Below are 7,055 nucleotides of genomic sequence, written 5' to 3'. Positions count from 1 at the left end.
TCAGCATGTAAACCCAGGGCTAAAGCCTTCCTTCAAAGCAGGTCCTTTTAAAATTTAAAATCCGTTTGGGAGGGGAGATGAGAAATCTGGGATGACTGGAACATCATGAAGTGTCAGGGAGGGAGCTGGTGTCGCTGAGATCTTCCAACAAGGAAGTGTTCTTCTTCTGGCAAAGGCTGCTCTAGGCGTTATGGCTCCAGAAGTGGATGTACTCCTGCGACCTTGAGAGGGGTTGGATGAGGGTAGAAAGATCTGCTCCCAGAGTGGGGTGGAATTTAGATCTATGAGAGTGGGAAGCACTCTGAGTCCAAGAAGGGCCGCTGTGAGAAGGATTATGGCATCAGAGGGCTGAGATGGTCTATCCTGTCTATAAGAATGGGGACACCAATGTTTTCCCTCTGCAGGGAGCTTAGGGGATGTACGAGATTTTTACTTATGCAGTGGAGAAGAGCACGAAGACTCTGTATCAGAATCCAAAGATCCTGTTTTATAATCTATGTGCATGGAGAGAGCCCACACAGATGGGGCTGCAGCTTACCTTGACTTGTAAAGAAACCAACAAGAAAAGAGCAAAGTCAGTCTGGAGGATGGGGACATTGTTTGTTGCAGAGAAATTGGCAAAATATATATATATATATCCAAGAAATCATCTCTTATCTGTGCTGAGGAGAAGGAGAGAGACAGTTGTGGCTCAGAGAGAAGTCAGGTACTTAGATCCCCGACGGTAAGGTGAATGATATCAATAGAGACTCAAAGGAGGAGTGCAATGGTACCAAACCCGCTGTGTCCTACTCCAAAGATGGTGCCTGTTTCATCTCTTGTACCAAGGATGTGGATGGCATCGATCTCGGCCCTGATGCTGAAGAAGCTGAAGGCCCTGGAAGAGCAGATTGTATTGATAGTCCCGCTGAGTCCTTAGATAGCAATGAGGATGGCATGGACAAACAGAGCAAGTCTGTTGAGGTTCAAAAAAGTTTGTGCATGTTGTTTTATGAGCTGGTAGGCACAGCTAATTTCCTTTGTTTCCTTTCTCACTTCTTCCCCGGATGGGGGGGGGTGAAAGGACTTGAGGGCATCCCACAGGGAGGAATTCCCAAGTGCTCCTTCCTGGGTTCAAAGCGGGTTTTGTTGCATTTGGGGGGTGGCAGCATTTACCAAGCCAAGGTCAGAGAAAAGCAGTAAGCTTAGGAGTTTAATACAAGCCTGGAGTGGCCAGTATTCATTTTTAAAATCCTTGCGGGCCCCACTTCTGCACTTGGAGTGACAGAGTTGGGATTCAGCCTTGACATCCCTCTTACACATTCCCCTCTCACTCTAATAGGCAGTGAACCTTGCCATCCATACATACAATGTTTCAGACTGCCAGAGGCTGTATTCTCAACTGTCCAGCTCCTACTAGGCAGGACACAGAAGTACAATTCCCTCCAGGGGTATGTCTACACTGCAGCTAGGAGGTGAAATTCCCAGCATGGGGAGATGTGCATGCGCCATCTCTGCCTGAGCTAGTGCACTAAAAAGTAGCAGTGTGAGCAGGCTGGCTTGGGCTAGCTGACTGAGTACAATTCCACTCCAGCTGTGGCTACGGAGGTGTTTTTGGCCCCACATGTGACTCTTCGACAGTCAGTGGGTCTGTCCCACCACACAGATTCAGACAGACAACAGGGCACAGGCCACATCTACCATGCTGCCTGGTAGGTGTGAGCAGTGTGCGGGGATGCAATGTGTGGGCCTTGAGCTGCTTTATTCCCAGCTATGGATGGGGAAGAAAATGGACTGTCAGGATCCCTTTCCCTATCAGAGGCAGCAAGGGATATGGAAGAGAGAGAAGGAAAATGGCACCTCTCTCAAATATCCATGCATTGGGAGTGGGGACAACAGAGAGGGTGTACATGGGTCTTCATTCACCTAAATCCTTTCTCATTGCAGCTGGAAAAAAGGCAACAAGGAAAGCCTTTTAAACTCTTGTTCAGTGTTTCCCTTGCTACCATGTATCAACAATTACCCAGTAAATGAATTACATTGTGCAAAATCTCTGGTAACTTAAGAAAGAGCTAGAGAAACTGATAGCTAGATAGCTGGAAAAATGTACTGGGAGGATGGGTTATGGTTTGGATGATTATTCATCACTAACACATATTTATGTAGAATTGGAAAAAAATGTGGAGTTCAAGGGGCTTTCAGATCCAGGTAAGGGACTGCAGCACTGCGGAGTTGGCTGAGCCCTTCTTCCATATAGGGGGAAGGATCTTAGGTGCTCTGCAGAGACTGTCAGTGCCCAGGTCTGGGGGGACACTGTCCTCTCTCTGTCCCTCAGGCAGAGTGTGGGGTGTCTGCATGGCCTCAGCTACTATAGCTCAGGCCCAGCTCTAGCAGCTCTGTCCTGCCGCACTCCCCGTCCAGAGCTCTCTGATGCAGAGGGTAAATTCAGTTTATGCACTTTACATATTTGCTAACTGCTCAGTCCCAGTTGCCAAAACATATTCCCCTCCTGCTTACTAGTAGAGCGAAAGATCATGACCCGAGGCTGTTAAAGAAACCCTTCCTCCTCCAATGATTTTAACGCTACATGATTGATCCTTCCCCATCCAACAGCAGAAGTCAAAGCCAACTTACCCATGTCCTCCTTGACTTGGGCTGTAAAAAAAAAAAAGGGACACTTTTCCATATATGCACTTAGAATCATAGAAGAATAGGTTGGAAGAGACCTCAGGAGGTCATCTAGTCCAACTCAGAGTCATCTAGTCCAACTAGCCCTGCTCAGAGCAGGACCCACCCCAACAAAATCATCCCAGCCAGGACTTTCTCAAGCCGGGCCTTAAAAATCTCAAAGCATGGAGATTTCAACACCTCCCTAGGCAACACATTCCAGTGCTTCACCACCCTCCAAGTGAAATAGTGTTTCCTAATATCCAACCTAGACCTCCCGCACTCCAACTTGAGACCATTGCTCCTTATTCTGTCATCCGCCACCCCGCAGAGCAGCCAACTTCCATCCTCTTTGGAACCCCCCTTCAGGGAGTTGAAGGCTGCTGTCAAACGCCCCCTCACTCTCTCTTCTGCAGACTACACAAGCCCACTTCCCTCAGCCTCTCCTCATAAGTCATGCGCCCCAGTCATGATCATTTTTGTTGATCCTCTTTCCCTTTTTAAAGCCTCTTTCCCTTTTTAAAGGAGAATCAGAGCCCCAGGTTCTGTCCTCCATCACTTCAGAGGTGGAAGGCAGATGAGGGCGATTAGATGCAAAAACTGGAGGGTCCTGAAACCTATGCAGGACTCCAGCTGTGGTTACTGTGGTTTTTTGGGCCCCACATGTGGCTGTCAAAGAGTCAGTGGATCTATCCCTCCCCACAGATTCAGACAGCACAGAGCAGATCAAATCTCCCATGCCACCTGGTATGTGTGAGCAGTGTGGGGAGATGCAATGGGTCTGCCTGGACCTGCTGTATTCCCTGCTATGGGAGGGGAAGATAGTGGACCGTCAGGATGCCCTTCCCTCTCAGAGGCAGCCCGGGAAAGGGAAGACAGACAGGAGAAATGGCTCCATTCTCCCCAATATACAAGCAATGGGAGTGGGGACAACATCCAGTGTGTACATGGGTCTTCACTCACCTAATTCATTCCTCATTGCAGCTGCGGGAAAAAAAGAATCCAGCAATCACTACAGTCTTTTAAACTCTTTCAGTGTTTTTCCTGATACCATGGATCAATAATTACCCAGAAAATGAAATACATAGTGCAAAATCAGTGATGACTTAAGTTAAAAAAGAGCTAGAAAAATTGATAGATAGCTGGAAAAATGTTTTGGAAGGATGGCTTAAGGTTTGGATGAGGAATCATCACTAACAGATATTTATGTGGAATTGGGAAAAGTGTGGTGCTAAAGGGACTTTGACACTCCAGCTGTGGTTACTGTGGTTTTTTGGGCCCCACATGTGGCTGTCAAAGAGTCAGTGGATCTGTCCCTCCCCACAGATTCAGACAGCACAGAGCAGATCACATCTCCCATGCCGCCTGGTATGTGTGAGCAGTGTGGGGAGATGCAGTGGATCTGCACCTTAACCCACTCCAATTTATCAAATTCTCATCTTCAGCCATTGCACTTTAGTCTAGTGCGTAGCCAACCTTTTCCTGCTTATGGAGATGAGACATGAGCCAATAATATTGTGAGGATTTCCAGTGTTTCTCTCCATTGACCCAGAGGCCATGTAATGAGAGCATCTCTGCTGTAGTTGGGGCTAGTGGAACCCTCAGAGGGACCACAGACTTTGGTGTGTGGACTGCAACACTTCAGTAAACTAGTCAAACTCACCCATTTGCTCCTGGAGTGCATCTGAAAAAGAAAAATGGGGAGAAGTGAAAAACAGGTCAGTGTATGTCCATTAGGCTACAAATTGAAGGATGAACATGGGTCTTCACTCACCTAGTACCTTCCTCACTGCAGCTGAAAAAAAAAAAAGAAGAATCCATCATTTATTATAGCCTTTTAAACTCTTGTTCAATGTTTTCCCGGGTACCATGGATTAACAAATACCCAGTAAATTAATTACATTCTGAAACATCTGTGATGTCTTAAGTTAAGAAAGGGCTAGAGAAATGGACAGCTTGATAGCTGGAAAAAATTATGGGAATGATAGTTTAAGTTATGGATGATCATCTGTGTTCTTTTTTTCACAGAATGGCTGATGCTACAACTTTCTATAATGTGACTTACTCCTGGGCAGAGAAAACAGTGAATTTGCTGCTCACCGTTGAGGACAGAGACATGGTATGTGTGAGCAGTGTGGGGAGATGCAATGGATCTGCCTGGACCTCTGTATTCTCTGCTATGGGAGGGGAAGAGAGTGGACTGTCAGGATGCCCTTCCCTCTCAGAGGCAGCCAGGGAAAGGGAAGACACACAGGAGAAATGGCTCCATTCCCCCGATATACAAGGAATGGGAATGGGGACAACATCCAGTGTGTACATGGGTCTTCATTCACCTAATTCATTCCTCATTGCAGCTGCAGGAAAAAAAGATTCCATCAATCACTACAGTCTTTTAAACTCCTCGTCAGTATTTTTCCTGATACCATAGATCAATAATTACCCAGTAAATGAATTACATAGTGCAAAATCAGTGATGGCTTAAGTTAAAAAAGGAGCTAGAGAAATTGATAGATAGCTGAAAAAATGTTTTGGAAGGATGGCTTAAGGTTTGGATGAGGAATCATCACTAACAGATATTTATGTGGAATTGGAAAATGTGTGGAGCTAAAGAGACTTTGAGATCCAGGTAAAGGACTGCAGCACTGTATGCCTGTCCGAGCCCTTCTTCCATATTGGCGGAGAGAAACCTTGCGTGCTCTGCAGGGGGTGTGAGTGTCCCTCAGGCAGAGTGTGGGGTGTCTTCAGGGCCTCAGCTATTACAGCTCAGGCCCAGCTCTAGCAGCTCTGTCCTGCCGCACTCCCCATCCAGAGCTTTTTGATGCAGAGGATAAGTTCAGTTTACGCAGTTTACATATTTGCTCAGGTTTAGGCTGCCCTTGATCCTCTTTGCAGAAAGCTAGTGAGGGCTCAGCTCCATGATACACAAGGGCGCTAGAGATTCCCTGCTTGGATCCTCTTCTTCCAGTCCGCCAGCCTGTGTAAATATAACATCCCTGCTGCTGCTGGGGATGTCTGAACCCAGGAAGAGATTATAGGGTTTGGCTCTTTGACTGTCAGTGTCCCGTGAACTAGACGCACTCACCCATCTCCTCTTCTAGGTGCTCTGCCAAAATATAATGTAGAGGAGGAGATCAAAAATTCAGTCTATTCTGTACAAACTGAGGAGATGGATTGGGATCCTTTTAAATACCATCAAAACTGGTTTGTAAATATCACAGAGCTTTCACCAGCCATTCAATCTATTGGGCTGGTATTTTGTGCCCATATGCTTATGTAGAAGAAAGAGTAGATTCTATTTTTTTTTAAAATAACAATAATTTCCCCTAGAATCTTCATGTTTACCATTAGTTAGCAGCATGGCTAAATACAGAGTCATAGATTCCGAGGCGGGAAGGTATCATTGTGACCATCTAGTCTGACCTCCTGTATAACACAGGCCAGAGAACTGCCCCCAAATAATTCCAGTTTGAACTAGAGCAGATCTTTAAAAAAATCATGCAGTCTCAATTTGAAAAATACCAGTGGTAACACACAGTTCACATCTAATTCAAAATGACATCAGCCATGAAAGAAGCAGTGACACTCTTTAGATAATGAGTTGTGGTCCATTTTCTGTTTCAAGGAAGAATCATTTCTGTACATGCATTTCCTTCCTTCCTTCCTTCCTTCCTTCCTTCCTGTTTGGTTTAAGAAGGGATTGTCTACACTTGAAATGACACAGCAGCAAAGCTGCAGTTGCACCACCGGAGCACTTCAGTGTAGACACTCCCTCCAGTGATGGGAGGGGTTCTCTGTCAATGTAGTTAATCCACCTCCCTAAAATAATAAAATAATAATAATAATAATTAATGATGATGATTTTTTTATCATCTGCATGGGACTTCAAGCAGTGGAGTGAAACTGGCAAGAAAACAAAGCAGATTTACTCAGGGCGCAATATACAGTTGTTCTAAGAAAAAAGAAAACTCTTGCTAATGAATAAGGAGGGACAGGGGATACTTTACCTGCTTGAGAATGATCTTCTTCCCTTTCTGAATCTGAACAAGAGAACAACATTTGTCATTGAAAAATAGATGTGTATTTCTCAGGTTTACATATGCACACAACACAGAAACTTTCTCATCACCCAATCCCACAACCACTGAAATTTTGACTTCAATTAGAATACATCATTTAAAAAAAACACCGAATCTTGATTTTAAAATTACCAGAGATGGCCAATCTGACATAAACTTTGGTAAATTTTTTCAATAGCTAAATACCCTCACTGTTAAAAATTCACACCATATTTCCAGTCTGAATTTCAATAACTTCCCATCCACCCACGGGCCCTTGTTAGACCTTTCTCTGCAAGACTGAAGAGCCCATTTTCAAATATTTGCTCTCCACGTGAATACTTGTCGAGTGTG

At 45.1% G+C, this 7,055-nt stretch overlaps 1 long non-coding RNA gene across 1 annotated transcript; it reads right to left on the bottom strand.

Moving 5' to 3' along the window:
• Positions 1-2,613: 2,613 nt before the first annotated feature.
• On the bottom strand, positions 2,614-6,786 carry LOC122457274. The gene is made up of 5 exons (XR_006276744.1): positions 6,651-6,786; positions 5,729-5,749; positions 4,980-5,000; positions 3,610-3,630; positions 2,614-2,634 (listed from the first exon to the last, which is right to left on the bottom strand). It is a non-coding gene; the product is annotated as an uncharacterized LOC122457274 (long non-coding RNA).
• Between the last annotated feature and the right edge of the window lie 269 nt (positions 6,787-7,055).

The sequence above is a fragment of the Dermochelys coriacea genome, chromosome 23, assembly GCF_009764565.3.
Source record: "Dermochelys coriacea isolate rDerCor1 chromosome 23, rDerCor1.pri.v4, whole genome shotgun sequence".
Lineage (NCBI taxonomy): Eukaryota > Metazoa > Chordata > Testudines > Dermochelyidae > Dermochelys > Dermochelys coriacea.
The sequence above is the reverse complement of the archived record's forward strand: the minus strand, read 5'-3'. Positions and strand labels throughout refer to the sequence as shown.